This window comes from Carassius carassius, chromosome 41 (genome assembly GCF_963082965.1).
Source record: "Carassius carassius chromosome 41, fCarCar2.1, whole genome shotgun sequence".
In the NCBI taxonomy this organism is placed as follows: Eukaryota; Metazoa; Chordata; class Actinopteri; order Cypriniformes; family Cyprinidae; genus Carassius; species Carassius carassius.
This window is the reverse complement of record NC_081795.1, coordinates 19,606,585-19,634,077: the sequence shown is the minus strand read 5'-3', so window position 1 is coordinate 19,634,077 and position 27,493 is coordinate 19,606,585.

Below are 27,493 nucleotides of genomic sequence, written 5' to 3'. Positions count from 1 at the left end.
GGTTTCACTGGTTTTGTGTGGACGCAGATATTTCTTGATACGATGCCGTGTGGATGGGATGTTTTTTAGAACAAGGGAAAATAGATCAGATTGGGGTAAGCTATGGCTTCGTGTGGACGTAGCCACAGCTCACAACGAGCGACAGCTGGGGGTAATTAACCTGAGAGCAATAGTGTGGGAGAGGAGAGCACAAAACAACAACAACAAGGTGCAAGGCCTACATTTACAGTAAAAAGGAAATCAAATGCCTTAGGGCATAAAAGGGTGTCATAACAAATGTCAGTGCACTGACAAAGATTTCAAAATAAGTGGTTCATTTGCAATTCCATAAGCTCTTACCTTCAAGCTTCGAACACAATTTGTGCCCATTAAATTCCAAGCAAAAAAACATCATAAAAAATTTTCTGTATAGCTTATGCTACACCTACTACCTATATCATCCACTGAAACGCTGCTCTCTTTTTTACACAAATGCATCACTTCGCTTCTGAAGGCCTTTATTAATTCAGTGGATACTTGTGGAGCACTTTTTCTGATTGATCAATCCACTTTTTTGGGGATTTAAAATCTTGACCATTCACTGCCATTCTATAGCTTGGAAGAGCCAGGACATTTCTCAGATTGCATTTGTCTGAAGAAAGAAAGTCATATACACCTAGGATGGCTTGAGGGTGAGTAAATCGTGGGTTAATTTTCAATTTTTGTGTGAACTATCCCTTTAATTAAAAATATGCATTTATGTGCATTGCACAACAGCTTTGAACATGGCTTATCAAATACAGATTTAGAGTAGAGTATAATATAAAATTAAAACCTCTTTAAATGAATGCTTACCACATGGATGCCCCCGTTCCACACTTCTTTTTTCAGAATAACTACATAAGGTAACAAAATGTATGCTGATATGTAATGCTGACCTGAAGCAGGCATGTACTCTTGGAAGGAATTAGTTGACCTTTAACAGATTTCAAATAGACAGATGAGACTGTAAAATACTGACTGCTGTCACTGCTGTTAAAATGTTAACAGTTTGACTCGTGACTCTATAAAAGGCCAAACATCTGCTGTGTGCCTGATGTCAAATAGCATCTCACTTCCAATCAAACATGCAAGGCCCACAAAAAATGTTAAATCCCTGTTTGACGTCAGACTCATCACTCCCCTCTTTTGTGGGAAACTGAAAATGGACGTAGAATACCAACAAATCAAGACAAATTATGCAATATTGAAAATACTGTTCATAATAGGCTCATGTGTGATATTAACCTTTGGATTCGTAGGTTGAAATCTGGTATAAAGATTAATGCTGAGAATATGACCAATTCCCGAAAACATTTGACTCATTTGCACATATCATTTCAGCATTGGAATCAGTGTTCTTTTATTTGATCCTAAACAATGCTGGTTGTGCTGAATATATAAAAAATAATAATGTAAAATAATATTATTGCTAAAATACATTAAATACATTACATACATTACATACATTAAATTTTTTCATCTCAGTAAACTAATAAGAAATTATAAAATAATAAATCTGTATATAATGATCTCATACAAATATTATATTAATATTTGCAATGTTAACAAATATTCAGTTAATATTTCACTGTAAATAACAAATATTATAATATTTTAGAATTTGGGAAACTGATATTGATATAATGTGACGATCGTGCACCAGAGAGACACAGGGAGATAGAGAGATCCAATAGCAGATGTCTTTAATGAGGGATAATCCAAATCGTAGTCAACAAGCCAAGGTCAAAACCAAACACTCAGTCCAAAACAAAACAAATAAAGGAAAGGGAACTCGGAAAAAGAGAGGACTCGGAGGACGAGCAGACCAGGAAGAATCTCGGGGGACGAGAATGCTGGATACACAAAGGGTAAGGACTCCATACAAACAACAGGAAAAGACTGGTATTTATAGGGAGGCTAATGACAATGAAGTGACTGCACCTGGTGCAATTAACAGGAGTGCAATTACTGTGATGACAGGACAAGACTAGAGGAATTCTAGTGCCTACGGTGAAGTGCCTAAGGGGAAGTGAGCACAGTAGTGGACACCCAGGGAATCAGAGACTAGATAGCGTGACATATAATTGATTTTTCTGATTAATCTAAAGGCCTCGGCAGTGTTGGATATGCTGTAATTTAGAAGAAAATTAAATAAAATCAAAATAACCCTATTTGCGTAATGCACATTCCTGGTTAATGTGAATGGTCCATCTGAATTGTAAATATCTCCATCACAAAACTCTTTTCTCTATACCCAACTAATCTGGTAGGTATTCTTAAGAAAGTAAAGTAAGGCGTTACTCTTATTTTTTTCTGTAATTTCATAACAGTTATTTCTGATGCAATTGTATTACATCAGATTGTACTGTATTGAATTGTATACATTAAATATTGTATGGACTGTAATACAATTCCATATTAAACAACAATGTAATCTAATTAAAATGTTCTAAATGTAACCTTCTCCCTTTAAATACTTTGGTCAGCTCTATAATAATTTAAATTATATATATATATTTATTTATTTAAAAGAATAAAAAGAGCAACATCTTTTAAAGAGTAATTTATACTGTAATCTAATTACACTGTTGAATAAGTAATTAGTAGCTTATAATTACTTTTTTTTTTAGAGTAAATTACTTAACACTTTGTCATGCCCTCATAGGAGAGAGGCTACCGAAGACGATGATAATACAAGATAACATTCAATAATAATCTAAAAAGATGAAGATCAATTCAGACACAGAGAACACAAGTAACATGTAACATAGTCCATATCCTGTAACGGTCCATATAGTGACACGCATCCAAACTTTCCATGAGGACAGTAAGAATGTTAGGGCTCTAGATATGGCTTTGTATGCGTCTAGCTCAGGGATTTCTGTACATTGTTCGGTTCCGGCAACAGGGCCCCTGAAGCAGGGCAACTGGGTGACAGTGAGGCGGCATAGTCGTGGGTCAAAACACCGCTCTTCTGTTCCGATCAAAACATTAAACAGGTTCTCCCCACTCAGTGATGCACCCACTGAGAAACCTGATGAAAGTGCTCTTCTTATTGGTGATTCTATTGTGAATATAGAGACACCAACCACCATAGTCAAATGTTTACTGGGAGCCAGAGCACCTGACATCCTGGCAATTTTAAAAGTTCTGGCTAAACGTAAATACAGTAAGATTGTTATTCATGCCAGCGCTAATGATGTTCGACTTCGCCAGTCGGAGATCACTAAAAATAACATTAAAGAGGTGTGTGAACTTGCAAGCATGATGTCATGCTTAATAATATGATCACTGATCATAATCTAGATGTGCTCTGTTTGACAGAAACCTGGCTAAAACCTGATGATTACATTATTTTAAATGAGTCCACCCACCAAGATTACTGTTATTAACATGAGCCACATCCAAAAGGCAAAGGGGGAGGTGTTGCTTCAATTTATAACAATGTTTTCAGGATTTCTCAGAGGGCAGGCTTCAAGTATAACTCATCTGAAGTAATGGTGCTTCATATAACATTATCCAGAAAAACAAATGTTAATGATAAATCCCCTGTGATGTTTGTACTGGCTACTGTATAAAGACCACCAGGGCACCATACAGACTTTTTTATTAAAGAGTTTGCTGATTTTACATCCGAGTTAGTTCTGGCTGCAGATAACGTTTTAATAGTTGGTGATTTTAATATCCATGTTGATAATGAAAAAGATGCATTGGGATCAGCATTTATAGACATTCTGAACTCTATTGGGGTCAGACAACACGTTTCAGGACCTAGTCATCATCATACTCTAGATTTAATACTATCACATGGAATTAATGTTGATGGTGTTGAAATTATGCAGCCAAGTGATTATATCTCAGATCATTATTTAGTTTTTTGCAAACTTCATATAGCAAAAATTGTAAATTCTGCTTCTTGTTACAAGTATGGAAGAACCATCACTTCTACCACAAAAGACTGCTTTGTAAGTAATCTTCCTGATGTATCCGAATTCCTTAGCATATCCAAAACCTCAGAACAACTTGATAATGTTATAAATGTCCATAAAAAACTATGGACTCTCTCTTAGGGCCGCTACTCTTCACGCTTTACATGTTACCCTTGGGAGATATCATCAGGAAACATGGTGTTAGCTTTCACTGTTATGCTGATGATCCTCAGCTCTATATTTCTTTGTGGCCCGACGAAACGCACCAATTTGAAAAACTAATGGAATGCATAGTCAATAGTTAAATAACTGGATGACGAGTAATTCCTTACTGCTAAATTCTGAAAAAAAACAGAGGTGTTAATTAAAGGACCTAAAAACTCTGCATGTAATAACCTAGAACACTGTCTAAGACTTGTTGGCTGCTCTGTCAATTCTTCGTCATCAGTTAGGAACCTAGGTGTGCTATTTGATAGCAATCTTTCCTTAGAAAGCCACGTTTCTAGCATTTGTAAAACAGAATTTTTTCATCTCAAAAAAATATCTAAATTACGGCCTATGCTCTTGATGTCAAATGCAGCAATGTTAATCCATACATTTATGACCTCAAGGTTAGATTATTGTATTGCTTTATTGGGTGGTTGTACTGCACGCTTAGTTAAACAGACTTCAGCTAGTTCAAAATGCAGTAGCAAGAGTTTTTACTAGAACCAGGGACCATATTAGCCCGGTCCTGTCAACACTACACTGGCTTCCTATCAAACATTGTATAGATTTTAAAATATTGCTGATTACTTATAAAGCCCTGACTGGTTTAGAACCTCAGTATTTGAATGAGCTCTTGTTACATTATAATCCTCCACGTCTGCTGTATTCTCAAAACTCAGGCAATTTGATAATACCTAGAATATCAAATCAACTGTGGGCGGCAGATCCTTTTCCTATTTGGCGTCTAAACTCTGGAATAACCTACCTAACATTGTTCGGGAGGCAGACACACTCTTGCAGTTTAAATCTAGATAAAAGACCCATCTCTTTAACCTGGCTTACACATAACACACTAATATGCTTCTAATATCCAAATCCGTTAACGGATTTTTAGGCTGCATTAATTAGGTAAACCGGAACCGGGAACACTTCCCAAAACACCCGATGTACTTGCTACATCATTAGAAGAATGGCATCTACGCTAATTTTAGTCTGTTTCTCTCTTATTCCGAGGTCACCGTAGCCACCAGATCCAGTCTGTATCCAGATCAGAGGGTCACTGCAGTCAACCGGATCCAGTACGTATCCAGACCAGATGATGGATCAGCACCTAGAAAGGACCTCTACATCCCTGAAAGACAGCGGAGACCAGGACAACTAGAGCCCCAGATACAGATCCCCTGTAAAGACCTTGTCTCAGATGACCACCGGGACAAGACCACAAAAATCTGATGATTCTTCTGCACAATCTGACTTTGCTGCAGCCTGGAATTGAACTGTCTCAGGTTACTTATGTAACGTCTCGGTTACGTACGTAACCCTCGTTCCCTGATGGAGGGAACGGAGACGTTATGTCGAACAACATATGGGGTCTCACTTGGGAGGCCAATCATCTCTGAATTTAAGAGAAAACGTCAATGAAAATTGGCTAGTGGATTAACACACCTGAGCCACTCCCCGTGCCACGGGTATAAATAGGGTGACAGGTGCATCCACTCATTAGGTTTTACGCTGAGGAGCCGAGAACGTGTCCCGGCAACAGAGAACGGTTCAAGGTTGTGGCATGGGGACATAACGTCTCCGTTCCCTCCATCAGGGAACGAGGGTTACGTACGTAACCGAGACGTTCCCTATCTGTCGGTCACTACGAGTTATGTCGAACGACATATGGGGTCCTATGGAAAACGCCACAACCTGAACAACGTCACAACCCTGTGGCGCTGCAATTGTCGACAAGCCCTTGCGTGCCACAAAGCTACGCTTAAGGTCGTAACCTTCCCAAAGCCCCAGCGCAAATTCACTGACCTTGGTACCGAAGGGGCCAAAGGGTGAGTACATCGCTGCTGGAGAAGGCCACGCTGCTGTTACGCCCACATAAAGTTAATGGAAGGGATTTCAACCTTCAGAGAAAGATTGCTTCAAATCTTTCCTATTTGTTCTTTCAGCTGGCAAGACAATGGGGAAGCGAGCCTAGGAAAAGGTCGCTACGGAGACCACATCCTACCCGTAGGGAGGTGACATGTGGATATACCGATATGGACTGACCCAGGGGGCAGTACTACATATGGAAGGGGTCTCTGAGGCAGGTCCTACCTTGGAGTAGGGATGGAACGGCTGCCAGAAGAGACTGACAGAACGGGTCTGCCAAGGGAAGACACGGGTTTGCCAAAAGGGAAACCTTACCGTGGAAGAATACACATATGGGATTACCCATAGGGAACCAAGCCATATGAACACCTAGCCCAGTACAGGGGCTGACCGGAACTCCGGGCATGCTAACGCCAGTACTGGGCCTGGCGACAGACTGCTCCGCCAAGTCTGACTGCCAAGGGTGCTGGAGGATGCTCGACCAGGGTACGCCAACCGGGGAACTCTACTGGGAGAAGAAAGGCGCTCACATCCCCGTGTTAGGGGGAATGGCGCAGCAAGCGTGACACCCAGCCAGCCCTTCCCGCCAATTACCTGTTACCCAACACACGGGAAGAAACTGGCTCCACACGGAGGTTGTAAAACCTCGCAAAGGTGTTAGGTGTCGCCCAGCCCGCAGCTCGACAGATGTCTGCCAGAGAGGCGCCGTGCGCCAGTGCATAGGAGGAGGCCACACTCCGTGTGGAGTGGGCCCTCACCCCCAGGGGGCACGGCTCACCTTGGGAATGGTAAGCCAAGGTGACGGCATCCACTATCCAGTGGGCAAACCTCTGCTTTTCCACCCGGCCCTCCTCCGGGGGAAGGAGTGGCGCTGTCTTCGCCAGCTCCTGAAGAGCAGTTCCCCACATCTCCGAGTTGCCCGTGTCAGGGCCGCTTAGTCGACTTCCTTGAGGACTTCGCAGCCGGGAGTGACACGGGGCGGAGCTTGTGTGGAGGACGCAGGGGGGCGCACACGGCGACGAGCAGGCTGAGGCGCTGCCCGCGACGGAATGGTGTCAACCAGAGGCACACGTCGGGGCAAGATGTGTTGGATGGCCTCAGTCTGCTTTTGCACCGCCAAGAACTGCTGGGCAAAGCTCTCGACAGTGTCGCCGAACAGGCCTACCTGGGAGATGGGAGCATCGAGAAAGCGGGCCTTGTCCATGTCCCTCATCTCAGCCAGGTTCAGCCAGAGATGCCGCTCCTGGACCACCAGCGTGGACATCGCCTTCCCGAAGGACCGCGCCGTGACCTTCGTCGCCCGTAAGGCGAAGTCAGTCGCCGTGCGCAGCTCCTGCATCAACCCCGGGTCGGTACCACCCTCGTGCATTGCTTTGAGCGCCTTGGCTTGGTGTACCTGCACGATAGCCATGGCATGCAGGGCGGAGGCAGCTTGGCCCGCGGCACTGTAAGCCTTGGCAGCGAGCGCGGCCGACAGTTTACAGGCCTTGGACGGGAGACGCGGACGATTCCTCCAAGTGGCGGTGTTTTGTGGGCACAGGTGCACCGCAACCGCTCTATCCACCTGGGGAACATCCACGTACCCCCTGGCTGCCCCGCCATCGAGGGTGGTGAGGATGGAAGAGGTAGACGAGCGGCTTCTGGCCGTGAAAGGGGTCGTCCACGACTTCGTCACCTCTTCATGCACCTCCGGGAAGAAAGGCACCGGAGCAGAACGAGGTTGTGAGCCGCGTCCCGCCCTGAGAAACCAATCATCCAGCCGCGAGGGCTCGGGACTGGGCGTTTTAGTCACCTCCAGCCCGATACTCACGGCTGCACGGGCAAGCATGGCCGACAACTCAGATTCGGCAGCAGCGACAACACCCGAGGGGGGCAGCCCCGCCGAATCCTCATCCTCAGAGGTCGATAACCCATCCCCCGATGCAGCGATCGACATCTGATCTTCGGGCGGCGCTCCGAAAGACACGCTGGGACCGCCGTGAGACGGCCCAGCAGAATCAATCGGCAGCTGCACGGGACAGGCGCTGCGGGAGGAGTGAGAGGTCCGTGGGGCGTGGCCCGGCGGAGAAGCTCTCACTGTAACCCTCAGATCTCCCAGAGCACCAGCCGGCGGTCCTCTGCTCGAGCCAGAGAAACCAGGACGGGTGGCGACAGAGGGGTCTGCTGCACTCCCCTTGAGGAGTGAGAGACGCGATCGCAGCGCTGCCATGTTCATACGCCCACAGTAGACGCATGAATCATCCACGAGCGCAGCCTCAGCATGTTGGACGCCCAGACACTGCAGACAACGCTCGTGACCGTCCACCGAAGACAGGAAACGACCGCATCCAGAAGGACACGGACGAAACGGCATCTTGAAAAAGACGCGAATCGCCCATGATTTGCTCTTTTAGAAAACTGTTTCTTTTAGCCGAAGCGCCCAGGGGAATCGCCGTCACAGCTGTGACACCGCTGTACCGCGCCGTCACACCGACCAGGAACAGCTTCTTTAAAACAAAGATGAATGGCTTTGTAGTGACTGCTCTCATCGACTACTCGGCTCCGAAGCAAAAATCTAATGAGTGGATGCACCTGTCGCCCTATTTATACCCGTGGCACGGGGAGTGGCTCAGGTGTGTTAATCCACTAGCCAATTTTCATTGGCGTTTTCTCTTAAATTCAGAGATGATTGGCCTCCCAAGTGAGACCCCATATGTCGTTCGACATAACTCGTAGTGACCGACAGATAGGGAACCATAGTTCCCTGAGTAGGGAACGAGACACTGCATCCTCTAGGGGGCGCTTTGGGGAACACCTCGTCGTGACCCGTGTCTGAAGCATACATTGAAAAAACACCAACTTGTTGGCCGGCGACAGCCTCCAACGTCACTACCGGCGTGACTATAAATCAGCACCGGGAGAGCACGTCATTATCTTCTTCGTCTGAAGCTTGCGTCCGAAGCATGGCAGGGAGCTAGAGGACGCAGTGTCTCGTTCCCTACTCAAAGGAACTATGGTTACATACGTAACCTGAGACAGTTCCCTTTCGAGGGAACTTCGAACTGCGTCCTCTAGGGGGTGCTTTGGGGAACAGTATACCCACGCCGCCATGCTGAGGGGAGTGCAGGCCAGAATCATGGCGAGCACTAAGTACCAACTCAACCATTTCCATGGGAGTTGCCCCTGGGACGTTTAGACGGCTGTCTGTGACAGTACCCCTTACGGCCAAAAGGCCTAAGCTACATACCCAACTTAATTGTTAGGGCCTCGGCCCAGGGTAGAGCTGAAGGCTTGGAATCAGGAAAGATTCCTTTAAAGGGATATGGCTAAGAACCTAGCATTTCTACCAAGTCTTGCCTGTCACACAGGGGCTACCGCTAGCTTACGCATAAGCTTGCTGAAAGAGCTGTCTCGACAGTTCTCTAGTAGGACCAGCCTGTTTAGAAGGGTATCCGAGGACACCAGTAACGTGCGGTGAAATCTTGTCATGGGTAGGCTGTGACCTATCAATGTGTGGAATATATGTTCATATATTCATTCAGTTAATTTAGCAACCCAAGTTCATATCAGGCATCATCAGATCGCTGCCTGCATTCAGCAAAGTCAGTCATGTGAGGCTAATGCACAATCAAATATAATAATCAAATTAATGGACACATCTATCTTATGACTTATACAACAAACAAATGTTTTGTGCGGGACACAGAGAAGGAGGCGGCGCGGCAGCCTAGTCACTCCATCAAAATGCGCAAACGCGCACAGACAGCCACGGCGCACACACACACACACACACACACACTTTTGGTCTGGTGACGGCGCACCAGGCTACAGTCAGAAAACATTGCGTCAGCAGTACAGCTTTAAAGTACAAAAACAGCTTATTCGCTCCTACAAACTGCTAGGCGCACACACCGACACGCAAGTATACTAGATGCTAGTATTCGGGAAGCGCGCGGATTGAGTGAGAGCGAGTAGATCACGTGACATGAAGCAAGCTCGGTCTCTGCCTCAATGTTGATATTTCAAGACAGCATGAGAACTGACTGCGCATGCGCAAATCTACATAAACTACGTTCTATGGACCAAAGAGGCACCACTCACCTCTGCCTCAATGGCCATGGCTTTTGAATTTCCTGCATGAAACAACGGTTTTTAGGAGCAAACAATGGCAAAATGAGTATATTATGTGTATTCCTAAAAAAATTAGTTACAAAAAATAATATTTGGAATAAAATTAATGCAATTAATAATGTGGTGAATTAATAAAGCTCTTGGAATTAATAAATGTAATGTCAACATTTCCTTTGGTGAGGCACTGCCTACCCTGCCTACCCTGACCGCACGTCCCTGGAGGACACATAGGTGGAGTGGCACCCTAGATGAACGGGGCTTTTACCAACTCAAGAAAGGGCACGAAGCAACCGCGTGAAGCCCTCACCATATATGATTTTAGAAAGAACGCAGAATACTAGCGTGCGAACTTACCACAGTGTGGATTTCAGAAAGTGTGCAAAGACTTCACGTGCACACTTACCATAGCATGGATTTTCAAATACTGTTCTACTGAGGGGCTCTCATGGCACTCCGATAGAGCGGCTTATAGATAGAATGTTGCATCTCAAAACAGTATGATTGAGAGTCATCAACTCGATTTATGGAAACAATACTGGAGCGCTCTGGGGAAATAACAGAGAACTCAGTGTCATATGAGAGGAGAACTCCAGGCTCAGAGTAGCGCACTCATAGGCAACCCTTTTTTGGAAAAGGGAGCGCTGCTAAATTACCACGAGAATCACCCAAATAGCCCCTCATGTTGAGGGAAGCGATGCTTGAGGTGTATAAACAAATACACACTGGCTGAATGGAGCCCAAGGAACCAAGGTCTAATCATCTCAAGAAAGGGAACGAAGCGGAGCGCGTAACCCTTATCGTACAAGATTTCAGAAAGTTTGCAGAGTCTTGCATGCAAACTTACCACTTGTGGATTTTTAGAAAGTGCGCAAAGTGTTCACGTGCACACTGACCACCATGTGGTTTTGAGAAAGTACACAAAGCTTAGCATGTGTACTTAAAGGTTCCTAAGCATCGCAGACGCGCTGAATCTCACGGGAGAGGCAAGCTCAATTTTACAAACCCCGGGCGAGGGGAGCATCACCTGAGGCAGCATATACAAGAAGACTTACGTAACTGCCACCTCCACTTCCCGGTAGATGTGACAGCACCCCTAAGTGGCCAGGAGACCCCTCGAGGTGACCTGGCCGGACATCCATGAAATTCCCTGCAGTGCTGTGCCAGGCCTGATGATCAAGGAGGCTCCCTCAGAAACCTGTGATCTTAGCCGCCTAATACCGGAACATGAAGCCGGATGGCTGCTGCTGGCGAATGTTTAGTAAACACTGTAACTGAGCACTGCAAAAGGAAACTCACAGAGTTTATTAGTAGACAAGTAACCACCAGCAATTAAATACACATAAGTATATACTACAGAGAGGGTTACATTTACTCACCCACCCTCCTGCGATGGAGCCCCGCTCAAGGGGCGCCTCCTTTTAGTCTGGACCATCAGTCAGGTGGTTGTTATGAACATAGAACTATAAAAACAATATAGGTCCAGCATAGGAGACTGTTATGCGAGAGCAGCTCAGCTCCCTGATCAGAAAAAGGCCCCTGCCTCTATCCAGGTCTCTTAGCAGATCAGTCTGATATGCTTGAAGCACCAGCATTGTGCTGTGATAAAGCCACAGCCTGACCTGCTACTGCGTATGCCTTGCCATTTTAGCAAGATGATTTTCTGAAGGGGCTTAGATGGCAAGGAGGGAGATTAAGAGAGGATGTTCCCCTGCAGAAAGAAAAAAATATCACAGATAAAAATTATTTATAAATTATTTTTAAAATTTTTAGCTCTTTCTACAGGGGGCATTCCCTCCTAGCCGCTTTCGCGCATCACCTCGATGTCGGCAGATTACTTTCATGCCGAAACGATGGATGCGAGAAGAAAACTGCATCTTTCATTTCTTTTTAATCTCTGTATGGAGATCATGCACACATGAAAGGCTCACCTGAGCTGGAGGGCTATGGTCAAAAGGTAATTTTCGCTCGATAACCTCCAACAGCTCTACATACGCAGGGCAGGAGAATTGAGAAGGCTCAGCCTCAGCTTCGTCACCATCCTCAAATATCTCCTGCTTTTCCTGGGTAAAAACCCAGCAGAGCACTAACCTCAGTATCAGAGAGTGTTAAAGATATAACATCATCCTCCCGAGGCTCTCTCTCTCGTCCGCCGCCCATTTTTTACGAGCGCGAAAGGGAAAGTCCCTCTTTAAACCATTCAGACAGATCCACCTGTATTCTCACGAGCTCATTTTCTTCCACGCCTCAGCGCGGACAGATCCTGAACCGCGGGAAGCAGATGGCTGCCTTTTTCCCCCCTTTTCTTTCAGAAGAGAGACGAACGTTAGTGGAGCTTTTTCCATTGAAAAAACGCTCACAATGCATGCAGATTGCCTCCTCAAAGACATCGCGTGCGTGCTCTTCACCCAAACAAATGACGCAAAGATTGCGTGTGTCATCGGGTGTCAAATAATGCAGACACGGATGCACACATCGTCTAAACGCTTACTAGTTGTCGCCATGATAAACAGAGAAAGATCGCCCTTACTGGTTCTTTCAGATGCACGCTTCAAACAAAACAGTCAGTGAAGATGAAGAAGATAATGACGTGCTCTCCCGGTGCTGATTTATAGTCGCGCCGGTAGTGACGTCGGAGGCTGTCGCCGGCCAACAAGTTGGTGTTTTTTTCAATGTATGCTTCAGACACGGGTCACGACAAGGTGTTCCCCAAAGCGCCCCCTAGAGGACGCAGTTCGAAGTTCCCTCGAAAGGGAACTACTGGTTTCGTCTGGTCAGAGGAGAACTGGGCCCCCAACTGAGCCTGGTTTCTCCCAAGGTTTTTTCTCCATTCTGTCACCGATGGAGTTTTGGTTCCTTGCCGCTGTCGCCTCTGGCTTGCTTAGTTGGGGTCACTTCATTTACAGCGATATCGTTGACTTGATTGCAAATGAATGCACAGACACTATTTAAACTGAACAGAGATGACAGTTCAATGATGAACTGCCTTTAACTGTGATTTTGCATTATTGACACACTGTTTTCCTAATGAATGTTGTTCAGTTGCTTTGACACAATGTATTTTGTTGAAAGCGCTATATAAATAAAGGTGGCTTGACTTGACTTGACAATGGAGCCAGAGGGAAGAAAGGATGAGGCGAAGCCGGAGGATTGTAGTCTTGAGGTCAGGGCAGGTTGACTACCAACCAAGGACAGAGCCGGAGAGACGAGGCGGAGCTGGTGGACTGAGGAGCCACAGTGAGGATGAGGGAGCTAGGAGTCACAGTGGAGCTGCTGGGTCAACTGGCCAAGGTGGAGTCCGGGTCTTGAAGGTTGGAGGCTGAGACCGTGGAACAGCCGACCACGGTGGAGCTGGAGACCGACAAACCTAAAGAGAATTCACTCCACAGATCAGATGTCGAATGAGCCTCTGGCTCTAGAGCGATTTTTAGCTCTGTTGTTCCTTTTGATGATGACTCGTCGGTCGCGGCAGGTTCTAGCTGATGCTCTGCACAACGGGGTGATGTTTGGCTGGGCTCTGGGTCTGGAGTGGGGCCAATGGTGAATTGAAATTCATTTCTCACCAATACCCACTCCACAAAGTTGGTGAAATTCTCTAAAGGACCATCTCTGAACATCTGCGCTCTGCAAGGGTTTTCCAGGTTTGTTTCGTAGAATGTGCAGATGTATTAATCCAGGTATGGCTGAGATTGGATAATTGTGTGTATGGTCCTCGAGAGTGTCATCCCCCATTCAAGCAGTAGGAGGAGGAAGGATAATCCATAAAGAAAGTAAAGTAAAAATTAAATGAAATGGGACAAAACAAACGAGAGGGAAAAACGTCATTAAATATATCCACTGTTTTCTGGTTGGCTATTCTGTCACTTTTGTAGGAGAGAAACTCACTAAGACTAGCATTTAGTAATAATCCAAGAAGATGAAGATCAGTTTAGACACAGGGAAACACAAGTAATGTAGCTTGTAACAAGTCTATATAGTGACACGCTACTGGTTATAAATATTGCTGGATCTAAAACATTATAAAAATGTATAGTCACAGTACACTGATTCATATACAGTAAAATAATATTTACTACTTTTTCTTGGATTAAAAATTTTGAATTTACTAAAAATAACAGTAATTAATGTTAGCCATTTGCGATAAACTGCAAGATATATTTAATATTGTAAAAGCAAAAGTATATTTTATTATTTTTTTTAAAGGCAGACGTTAAGGTATGTGCACATAGAGAAATGGCCATGGGGTGTCATCATTATATACAAAATGAACTTTATTTACATGTTCCTGATCTTATTGTCAGTCATTCATCAGTGCATTTTTATTTAGTTTTGTTTCATCAGTGCAGTTCATTTAGTTTATCTTACTCACTTTGGTAAATTTCTCTAATCATCCTTCAAATTTGCAAACTAGTAAGTGCATTTGTCGTACAAACAGCACCACACATTGTTTAACTGCAAAAGCTTGTATCTTGCTCAGAATCCTTAGTTCATAAGTATTTATGTCAGTGAACATATGAGTGCCATCAAAATGACCATTCTTTCCCCCCGACCCCCCTCTCTCTACACACACTACTATGAAATGTCTTAGGCCATTAGTAGTATATTCACCAACAAAAAATGGTTTTAAGCCAGTTATTTCTATCTTTTGCTGTATGTTTACATTTCCAAATGTTCATTTTGCCATTAATTGTTATAATCCAGTGAGATGTTTGTATGTGCTAGGAGTCTGACAACACCTGGTATGCTCTACACAGAGATCTGATCTCACTATCATCCAGTCCTAATGGTATTACATAAAGAAACAAAAGTGAGAAAACTGAGACGGACTAAATCCAGAAGAACTGTGGCAATGTCTCCAAGATTCTTGAAAATCCTTCCTGCAAAGCTACCTGAAAAAAAAGCATGTAAGTGTGCCTAGGACAAAAGCTGTTTTAAACGGAAAGGGTGGTCACACTAATGATTTGATTAGTAGAAATTAATTGATAAGATATATTCATGGCATTTATTTTTAGAAAGCATCCTCAATTTACCGCATTTTTACGCAGGTGCCTAAAACTACACAATACCGAAGCTTTGCAGGTAGGTGTCTTGGAGACATTGGCACAGTTTGTCTGGATTTAGTCTGTCTCAGTTTTTTCTATTTATTTATGTAATTCCAGACTGGGTGATTGTGAGATCAGATCTCTATGTGAATGCTCTGGCTGTCATCAGACTTTTTGTGCATTCAAAAATCTCACTGGATTATTACAATTAATGGCAAAAGGAATGTTTGGAAATGTAAACTGATATTTCCTACTGACACACTACAGCAATAGATAGAAATAACTGGCTAAAAATATATTTTTTGATAATGGCCTAAGACTTTTGCACAGTACTGTACATTTCAGCATGTTTCTATGTAATGTATATTTACTTATGTAAAATGCAAGGGGACTACTGTAATATGAAGCATTAAATTAAGTATACAGTATTACAGTACAGTACACATTGTATGACTGCATACATGCTCTGTATACAAACATTTGAATGACTGAGGACACAGGTGTTCTCCCAGCATTCAGCTCTACCTTTTGACTCTTCTCTACCATTGTAAGGCCATGACTGAGAACATGGTCCACAATAAGTGAAATGAGCCTATGTCTCTGGCTTGTTCTACCTCTTCCACCGTTTTGCGTCACTACCCTTCCACCTCACATATTTACTTCTCTTTGTCTTCCCGGCTGTTGACTCTGTTCAATTCCTTGTTGTTCTCCTGTTGTCCAAATGAAGCTTCATGACATGTACAGTACAGACCAAAAGTTTGGACACACCTTCTCATTCAAAGAGTTTTCTCTATTTTCATGATTATGAAAATTGTAGAGTCACACTAAAGGCATCAAGGGCTATTTGACCAAGAAGGAGAGTGATGGGGTGCTGCGCCAGATGACCTGGCCTCCACAGTCACCGGACCTGAACCCAATCGAGATGGTTTAGGGGTGAGCTGGACCGCAGACAGAAGGCAAAAGGGCCAACAAGTGCTAAGCATCTCTCGGGGAACTTCTTCAAGACTGTTGGAAGACCATTTCAGGTGACTACCTCTTGAAGCTCATCAAGAGAATGCCAAGAGCGTGCAAAGCAGTAATCAAAGCAAATGGTGGTTATAGAAATATGAAATATGACATATTTTCAGTTGTTTCACACTTTTTTGTCATGTATATAATTCCATATATAATTCCACATGTGTTAATTCATAGTTTTGATGCCTTCAGTGTGAATCTACAATTTTCATAGTCATGAAAATAAAGAGAACTCTTTGAATGAGAAGGTGTGTCCAAACTTTTGGTCTGTACTGTACCTCTGAGCTATTTTATAGAACTGGTTGATTTTTGGTTTATCTATCGCTTTACATTTTGCCTCTATTAATGAAATTCAAGATTTACCTGTGCATTTCATCAATTTAGGACACATTTACAAAAAAAAAAATAAATAAATAAATAAATGAATAGATAAAATAAGTTGTACAGAATGTAGAAATGCATAGAAACAAATTATGACAACTAGTTGAACCATTTTATAATCAATGAATTATGCAACGAATTAATGCCTAGATGCTTTGTGGGGTAAGACTATTCATCAGCGAACCAGTTGATATATTTTGATAAACATGACATTAGCAGTTGATAATGTAGGAAGTAGCAGAGAATTGTGTATAATCAGTTGCATTAATGTACTAAAGCACTGGTAATTGTTTGTTCAGAAGAATGAGAACTTGCTTTGATGACTTGCTCAACTGACTAGATGATGTGGAGGTTGAACAAGTAGTTTTCAGAATTTCAGTTGTGGTCTAAGAAATGTAATGTAAGTGACTGACAAAAAATTTAAATGTGTTATGTTTCCCAGTTTGCCTGAAATCTCAGTTCTTGATTACATAATGTTACAGTATGTTTCTTATCTTAATTTATATTAATTCATTGCTAATTGATCGTAACTTAATGACACCCGAGCTGCTTCTTCAAATAAATGAGTATTAACAACAGGCCATTTGTTGAAAGTTGTACTGGAGTGCCCAATCATTACAGAGAAGGACTGCAAATGCAGGACGGCAGCCCACATCTGTCACGCTTTATACACTAACTGAAGCATTGCAGCATTACAATAGCACAGATCAACAGCACAAAGCAAACTTACATTGGCTCTTATAAACACAATGCCTAAATGCCTCTGACACTCAGTCATATCAGGAAACCCTTGTACAGTATATGCAATTAGAGATTTGAAAAAGGGATAGTTCAGCCAAAATAGAGAATTCTGCCATTAATTACTCCCCTTCATGTCATTCCAAATCCGTAAGACATGTGTTTATCTTCGGAAAAAAAAAAGGAAGATATTTTTTATCAAATCCGAGAGCTTTCTGACCCTGCATAGAAAGAAATGTAACTACCACGTTCAAGGGCCAGAAAGGTAGTAAGGACATTATGTGGTTCAACCTTTATTTTAGGAAGCTGTGAGAATACTACATGAGGGTGATCAATTAATGACAGTTTTCAGTTTTACTTTACTCAGATGGTCACTTTAACACATTCTGTTGACTTTAAGTAAGGCTACACCATGTTTACTAACTCTCATTAGGGTATTAGTAGAGTATAAGTAGACTGGTAGGGTTAGAACAAGTTGACATGTTCTTGTTCTTGTTCTTATGTTTTATTTATTTATTTTAATTATTAGAGAAACACGTAAAAACAATAGGTTACTGTTTTTAACCCCGGTTCTCTGAATCAGCGAGTGGAGTGATCCACATCCATGCCTGACCTCTGCAGAAGCATCCACTTGCACCAAGTATGGCTTGACAGATACAGTAGGAGTGCATGTCCAATGGCAGGTAAGGGGGCTACACATTAACTGATCTGAACTCACCATCATCCAGTCCATTACGGTATTACGTAAAGAATCACAAAACAGAAAACTGATTTTCTGATTCGCCTGCGCCCCTATTAGGTGTAGGCCAGGGCTCAGAACAAGTAGCTCCACTCACTGTTGTCAAAGCACTACCTCACTGGATGAGATTGGATAACACTGGGAAAACGTACCCGGTCCGCTTGGAACCGGGACGCTGCGGAAGCCCCATCCTTCCCGAAGGAGGTCTCGGAGGCAAATACACATATAGCATCCGTTTAGGTGTATACGGAGAAATTTGAGGTGATTAAAAACCCTCTTGGGAAGGCAGAAGTCTGCCGGGGAAACACAGGCTCTAAGGCTATACCGTGGACTATACACATACGAGTACCGCTTAGGTCTCAATATGGAACCCACCGTTCCATGGTTCTCACGGATACATCATGAAGGCCTGGCGCCGGACGTTCTGCCGCATCCAGCTGCTTAGGGTGATGGAGGATCTCAACAGGGTCTACAGTATGGACACTCTGGAGCAGTTTAAGCAAGCCGACACTAACCGGGGCCTCTCAGTGCCACTACCCTTTGAGGTTAGAGCACAGGAGGATACCGGCTCTACACGAGTGCTATAGTGCTCTATCTTCACTCTGCTGACCCATGACTGCACACCTTCACACAACTCCAAACTCTTTATTAAGTTTGTAGATGATACGACTGTGGTGGGTCTCATTAGCAACAAAGATGAGACAAACTACAGGAGTGAGGTGAGCCGCCTGGCCAAGTTGTGCAGTGACAACAATCTCTCTCTGAACGTGGAGAAGACTAAGGAGATTGTTGTAGACTTCAGGAGAGCACACACTCAGCACGTTCCTCTGACCATCAACGGTGTGACTGTGGAGAGAGTTCCTGGGTGTGCACATCACAGAGGACCTCTCCTGGACTGAAAACACTGCAGCACTGGCCAAGAAATCACAACAGCGTCTCTACTTCCTCCGCAAACTGAGGAGAGCCAGAGCCCCGGCCCCCATCATGTACACCTTCTACAGAGGCACCATCAAGAGCATCCTGACGAGCTGCATCACTGTGTGGTATGGCGCCTGCAACGCGTCCTGCCGAAAGACTCTGCAACTTTTTTATGGACATTTATGGAACCCGTCTCACCCGTCCTTCAGTCTGCTGGTCCTGGCCTGGAGACTCCGCAGTCTCCTCCCTGATGGCAGCAGACTGAAGAAGCTGTGTGATGGGTGTGTGGGATCACCTGTGATGCAGAGGGCTTTGCGAGTGAGATGTGTTCCGTAAATGTGCTGGAGGGAGGGGAGAGAGACACCAATGATCTTCTCAGCTGCTCTCACTATGCGTTGCAGAGTCTTTCGGCAGGACGCGTTGCAGGCGCCATACCACACAGTGATGCAGCTCGACAGGATGCTCTCAAAGGTGCCTCTGTAGAAGGTGCACATGATGGGGGTGGGGCTCTGGCTCTCCTCAGTTTGCGGAGGAAGTAGAGATGCTGCTGTGATTTCTTGGCCAGTGCTGCTGTATTTTCAGTCCAGGAGAGGTCCTCTGTGATGTGCACACCCAGGATCTACTGCCTGAGGTCTTCCAGTCAGAAAGACCAACAGCCAGTTGCACAGCGAAGTGTTGAGCCCCAGCTGGATCAGTTTGTAAATGAGCTGTTGAGGGATGATTGTGTTGAATGCAGAACTGAAGTCAATGAACAACATTCTGACATATGAGTCCTTTTTGTCCAGATGTGTGAGTGCTGATTGGACGGCAGTGGCGATGGCATCATCGGTCGACCAGTTGGACCGGTATGCAAACTGGAAGGGGTCCAGGGAGGGGGGGAGGGAAGACTTGATGTGGTGCATGACTAGCCATTCAAAGCACTTCATGAGGATGGGAGTAAGTGCAACAGGACGGTAGTCATTGAAGCAGGATGGAGATGGCTTCTTCGGAACTGGAATGATGGTGGTAGTTTTGAAGCATGTGGGAACAACAGCCTGACTCAGTGAGATGTTGAAAATGTCTGTGAAAACATCAGTGAGTTCTGCTGCACAGTCTCTCAGTACACGCCCAGGGATGTTGTCAGGACCTGGAGCTTTGCGTGCATTGATCCTGCTGAAGGATCTCCTCAAGCTGTCTGGGGTCAGCGTCATCACCTGGTCGCCGGGAGGAGGTGGAGTCTTCTGTGCAGTGGTGCTGTTTTGTTGCTCAAAGCAAGCGAAGAAGGTGTTCAGCTCATTCAGCAGAGAGATGTTGTTGTCACAGGTCCATGGTGGGGGCTTGTAGTCCGTAATGGTCTGTATCCCCTGCCACAGGTTCCTAGTGTCTCTGTTGTCGCTGAATTGATGAGCTATCCTCCTGTAGTACTGTCTCTTAGCCTCTCTGATGCCGCGGGACAGGTTGGCCCTCGCTGTTCTCAGGCCCACCTCATCTCCAGCTCTGAAGGCAGCGTTCCGCATCTTCAGGAGTCTGTAGACCTCCCCTGTCATCCACGGCTTCTGGTTGGCTCGGACAGTGATGGTTTTTGTGACCGTTGCATCATCAATACACTTGTTGATGTAGGCAGTGACAGTCTCTGAGTACTCCTGGAGGTCAGAGGTGTTATTGCATGTGGCAGCCTGCTTAAACATGTCCCAGTCAGTTGTGTTGAAGCAGTCTTGAAGAACCTCTGATGATCCTTCTGGCCACACTTTAATCTGTTTGTGAACTGCTTTGGTGACTTTAATGAGCGGTCTTTATGCCGGCATTAGCATGACAGTGATGTGGCCTGAGGCTCGAGGTGGGGGAGGGGGAGGGCTTTGTAAGCTCCTCTCTGTGTGGTGTAAACAAAGTCCAAAATGTTATTACCTCGTGTTGGAAAGTTAATGTGTTGGTGTATTTTGGAAACACACTCTTTAAGTCAGCATGGTTGAAATCCCCAGCTATGATGAGAAAAGCATCGGGGTGTGCTGTCTGCTGCTCACTGATTTGCTGGTACAGTTCATTTAGTGCGTCGTTCCTGTTGCAGATGATGTTGATCGGGGGAATGTACACCGAAATGAGCAGTATAGCAGTATATTCCCTCGGCAGATAGAACGGCCGGCACTTAATAATCATAAACTCCACCAGGGGTGAGCAGTGAAAAAAAAAACACAACAGTCTCTTACAGTCCTCTGAGTTGAACGTAGAAATCGAATGTAGTCCAGTTTATTGTCCAACGAGCGTACGTTAGCCAGTACGATGGTGGGGATAGATGGCTTGTGTGGGTTAGCCGTTAGCCTAGCCCGGATACCTACGCACTTACCCCTCTTCTGCTTCCTCTCACATCGCTTGTGGCGCCTCCGCTCTTGGCGAGATGCAGTAGTGGGGGTCAGTGATGGTGAAGGCCTCCGTAGCAGACCGAGATCCCTCAGCTGTTCCGTGTGCACGGAGTTTAACTGTAAAAATGCGGTTCTGCCGACATCGAGCAGAAACTCGCGACTGTATGCACGCTTACAGACAGGTAGACGCGATGACGACATACAAAAACACTGCGACTCACAAAACACGAAAACACCGTTCTGTCGGGACAGAGAGAAGCCGCTGCGTGTGGACGGGCCGCCATCTTGGTTTGTGTTTTCTATTTTTTTATAGTTTATTAACTAATATTTCATTTTCGTCTTTAAACTGTAGGAGTATGAAAGATTTTGTTTTGCAAAAGCCAAAAATGTTCTGTGGAAGTTATTTTTTTGCAGAATTGTCCCGGTAAGATATTTTTTCACAAAGCAGATGAAGATGGACGATGAATGTATATAATAATCATAACCATATTAGTGATTTGCTCTTTTCAACTAATGACATTATAAATTACTACCTACCCCATGTTTATTGTAATTGGAGGTGATTTTAATTTAATTCTGTCATGGTGTCTGGTCTGTGTTTCCCCGGGTGTCCACTAGTGGTCTCACTTCCCCATAGGCACCTCACCCCAGGCATTTCATTTCCCACAAAGCCTTGTCCCTTCATCACTGTAATTGCACACCTGTTAATTGCACTCAGGTGCCTTCACTTTCATCGTCATTATCCTGTCTATTTAAACCTGTCTGTTTTCTCTCCGTGTCATGGAGTCCTTATTTTCTGTCACCTGGTTTTCTCGTTTTCCCTCTAGTTTCAAGTTTCTTGTTTCCTGTTTGTTTGTTTCTGGACTGATTTTTGGTTATGACCCCTCCTTGTTTTGATTCTGATTTTTGAATTACCCAATAAACACACACTGCTCTTGGATCTCTCGTCTCCTGTGTCCTGATCGTTACAAATTCCAGATGAGTGGCTAGATGGAGATCCTTCAAAATTAAATTTCTCCCAAGTCAACATTGTTCAAAATGATTGCTCCTCAAGGTTTTTGATTGATATCTGAAGAAATCAGAATGCAGGCGATTTTCTTGTTTTAAACCCACTGCAAATGTCAGATCGAGAATTGATTATTGGCTTGGCGCTAAGGCTGTCTATAAGCATGTATATAATTGCTCTATCTTTAATGCTCCATTACCCTCATCATTTTGTAATTGATTTAAGTTTAAAACAAAAGGGTAAATCTAGTAATCCTAATTGGTATTGGAAATTGAATACTGGTCTATTACCCTAGTACCGGTAGGGATTATAGGTTGGGGGCAGGGGGGTTAACAACCAATGCTTTTTTCCACCCTTAATACCATGACTGAAGTCCTTCCTTCCCACCAAACCCCCAAATGCTCCTCGGGCTGCTCCACTTCTCTAGGTGTGTGTGTGTGTCCACTGCTCCACTTCTCCAGTTGTGTGTGGGTGTGTTCATTACTCACTGCTGTGTGTGTTCGCACTTGGATGGGTTAAATACAAAGAACACAAATTGACCAAATCGATTTTTTTTTACACCTACCCACCCCCACAAAAGCACCATGGTAGTGATCTCACACAGCTATGGCCGTGTGTGCACACATCTACGTGTAGACTTTCATCCACATTTGAACCCTGGGCAGCTATCAGACTGATAAGAAAAAAAGAAACCTGCTTAAAAACCCAGCAACACAACTATAGCTGTATAACTCTATATCAACAGCAGTGTTTTAACAAAAAAGCAAAAAAGATTTGATTTGCAAATTATTTTGGCTAAATTAATGAAAAATAAAACCGACAGATGTTGACATTTCCCATCAGCACAGCAGTAATGACTTTATGAACTACTTTGCTTCCAAGATTGATACTATTAGAGTATCAACTTAGTAAAATTGTAACCATGTAGCTGTCAGCTACAGTATCGCATCAGACAGTGCACGAGAGATCCCCTGAGGAACAGTTCCACTCATTCTCTACTATAGGAGAGGAAGAATTGTATAAACTTGTTAAATCATCTAAACCAACAACATCTATGTTCGACCCTATTCCATCTAAGCTCCTGAAAGAGGTGCTTCTTGAAGTCATAGATCCTCTTCTGACTATTGTTAATTCGTCATTGTCATTAGGATATGTCCCCAAACCTTCAAACTGGTGGTTATTAAGCCTCTCTTAGACCCCAAGGAACTAGTTAATAACAGACCAATCTCAAATCTTCCTTTTCTGTCCAAGATGCTAGAAAGGGTAGTATCCTCACAATTATATTCCTTCTTAGAGAAAAATGGTATCTGTGAGGATTTCCAGTCAGGATTTAGACCGTATCATAGTACTGAGACTGCTCTCCTTAGAGTTACAAATGACCTGCTCTCATTTGTAACTCTTAAGGAGAGTTCTAAGGAGACTCTTTTAGTGCTATTGGATCTTAGTGCTGGATTCGACACTATTGACCACAACATTCTATTGAATAGACTAGAAAATGTTACTGGCATTAACCCTCTGATGTCTAAGGGTATTTTGGGGGCCTGGAGAAGTTTTGTCATGCCCTGACATTAGTGCTTTTTTCAGTTGCTTATAAACATCTAAATGGCTAAAGTCTAACATCACTGTAATCAGCACAAACTGGGCAATGATAATATGTGTATTGTACCATATGTATGTCTTTGATTGTATTTTTGAGGGAAAAACGTATGCGTGGTTAGTGAAAAACTCAAAATTGTAAATCACTTGAATAAGGCCATAAAACACATACAGAACATTGGTTCCCGGGGTTTTTGAGAACTGGAGCTTGTAGCCTAGATTTTTTCTTTCTAAATTATGTGAAAATCATCTTGTTTACTCACTCACAGAAAACAATATATTGATTTAAATTTTCTAAGACACTTTTTGTGTTAAAAGGGTCCAAGCGAGAGGGCATGAACTATCGTGCATTATATTGTTATTTACACCTGAGAAAACAAAGACCCGCATAATGAGCTGCCATTCAGTCAGGTTTGTGTCTGAGAGGGAAGAGTTACAAGAAAGAATGTGAGGACAAAATAAATGTATATATTTTTTATGTTTGTAGTTTATTTAGAATATATTTAATTATCCCACAAAATTTAATATTCACTTGCAAGTACAGTTAAACAGTTTATTAGGAACAATCAAAGCTGACTTTCAAAGCTGAATTTTAGCATCATTGCTCCAGTCACACACTGATTTTCTAAAAAAAAAAAAACATTTATTCTTATTAGTATTATTATTATTATTATTATTATTATTATTATTAATAATAATGTGGAAAAGAGCTGATAATATTTTTTTTCAGGTGTTTTTTTTTTATTTAAATTGAAAGAACAGCATTGTTTGTTACAGTTACATTTATTTGCTACATTTATCTTATTTACACCAAGCTTTTGAATGTTATGTTTCACTTGATTATACATTCAGTCAGGAATTATAGTTTGGAAAAAGTCTAACTAGTAAAATGTTTACACATTATGTGAAACCTAATACAATAAATAAAAAGAGACTTACTCATGTTTATGATCTCCACTGAATAAAGCGCTTCATTCTTTTTTCTTAGGAAATCTCAAATCCCGAGGTAATCCTCGTCACATCTTCTTGGGGTGAATAATGTCTTATTCCTCACGAAGCAAACAGTAAAATAAAATAAAAAAACTTGAAGAAAAACGTATTGTTACGTTTCTCGCTGCTTTGTTTTCTGTTGTATGGGCATATTCAAGCCGAGCGCTTCAGTGAAGCATAATCTCAAGCGTTGCACGGACGTTTTTGCATTCGATTTAATGAAGGGAGATGTGAAAAACGGACATTACGTTGTTTTCATATGGATTTCTTTATCACAGAATACTTGTTTTCAGTAGCACTTGTTTAAAACTAGACATGTCACTCTTTCTGTAGATATATCTCTCATGTCTCTTTGTGGAGTATTCACTGAGTTACAGTTGATTTTAATGATGCGTTTCTAAATGAAGATCACCACAGACCAAAGCTGCAGACAGCACACATTGTGTGTTTTCTTTATTTTATAAATGCACAACATTTTTTGTTATTATGTCTGCATAGAAATAAAAGTAGACCCTTTACAGATTCGATTGATGTATTACTCTTATCTGTACAATCAAAACTTCAAGGGCCGAAAAAACAAACCAATTAGTTTAAATCCATGTTTGTTTTTGTCTGTAGACTAAAACAAGTGCTGAGATCCGCCGAGACCTCAATAACATATTTAATTAATTAGAGTAAAACTGTAGATAAATTTATCTCACTCTAACGAGCTGAGATGGATCAGCACTAAAGATAAAAATCCAAATAGTGTTGCGTGGTTGTTAAGTGTGAGATGCGCTGCCATATCACGTAAAGCACATAAACTGTGTGTTATCTCATGCTATCTCAGTGCAGTATCCATTGCCATAGTAACAGCCGTAACCTGGAAGTTCTAAGAAACCTTTACCTGGGTAATTTGAGCTATTTGTAAACAAATAGCATGAGCTAAGCTAATGCCTTTGCATTGAAGCATACGCAAAGCTAGTAGTCTTTAAGGCTAGCAGTTAGCACAAAGCATTTTTGTGGGCTTAAATGCAGTGTGTTTTCGCAGTGTTTGAAGTGTTGAAGTGAATTTACATCTGTCACATCTGAACTTTAACTCACTCTCACTTCAGTCTTTCTCTCTTCCACATTAATTAATTTCTCTCTTCTCCTCTCCTCCCATTGAAAAAAGTGTTGACAGATGCAAACTAAATAAACTTTAGCTTGTTTACTCATCAGGTGAAACACTGTTGTTTTATTAATAATTAATGAGGGTTTTCTTATTACTTTAATGATACGTTGTGATTAATTCTGCTATAACTGCTTTATAATTTTAATGACATCAGCAGATAATATTAATCTAATTAATTATGGTTCTGAAATTTTGAATTTATTCCATATTTAAGTACAGATCTGGAATTTTTATTTAATTTCATAAATTAAGTTCAGTTCAGTTCCTGCTTTCAAATAGCAACAATATTTGTTGGTTAATTTAATTATAATTGCTCTTATACTCTAATGACAACAACATTAGAGATTTCAATCCTTGAAGTGCAGTGCTTTAAGTGGCCCAAAAGAGGTGCCGGTACTCTATTATAGCCTATATATATATATTGGGGGGCTTGGGGGATAAGTGGGGTGTCTGCGGTCTTGGGTGACGGGATGGGGGGCTTATGATATTAGACTTCGTAGCCTATAATAAAAGATAATGAATTTCAAACCTTAACTAAACAAATTTATATTCAAAGATCAACCGTCTGTCATTACTCTTTAGTCTAACACAAGAAACAACAACATTAAAATCATGAACTCAAATGTCATTGTAAAAAAATAAATAAATAAACAATGACTTTTGTAACAGTGCGTAAATCAGACCTTTCTGTAACGCTAACGCTAATGAGCTTAAACGTATTTTTTGTACACAGTGCCGCGAACTGTCCATCACTCCTGTACGCGTGCATCGCTGTCCTCCTCGCAGCTGCAGCAACTTGCGCTCTCTTCATCAAGCTTTAAAACAAAAAGGGGACAAAAAGGTCGTATGGTCTTTGTGCATATAGATTAATTAGATAAATGAATATCTAAATTTGTGCCTAGCCGCCTACGGTATTTTTTTAGAACTTAGAAAAAAGATGCTGCAGCCAGCGGGGGCTGGTTGCAGGACGACTCAACCTCCACAGACAGTTTTTAATGTTTATCAGACGCATGCGCTTTTTACTTGTAAAACTAAAGGATGTGTGGGTAATGTAGACTCTGCTCTCAGTTGGACGAATTAGGAAGCTTGCATTGTGAAGGGCGCTCTGAAAAGCGGCAGCACAGGCAAAAGATTAAAACCTCTTTTAAAACAGATGTCCAATTGAGCGTACCGGTACGCCAAAAGCACGTTCTGGGCGAATGGAGAGGTGGCGGTACGCTCAAGAGCTATATTTGGAAGTGGCGGTACTGAATACCGGTGCATACCGGCCCACTTAAAGCACTGTTGAACTGTCAATATTGGTCTGAAATTTTAATTTCTTCTGCAGTTAGGAAGGGTTTGGGCTACCCTGTTTCAAGATACTTATTGATTAATTTAATTTGAATTGCCCTTAGCAATTTTAAAGATAACGATTAAAATTTTAAACAGGAAATTTGAAATTTCTAAT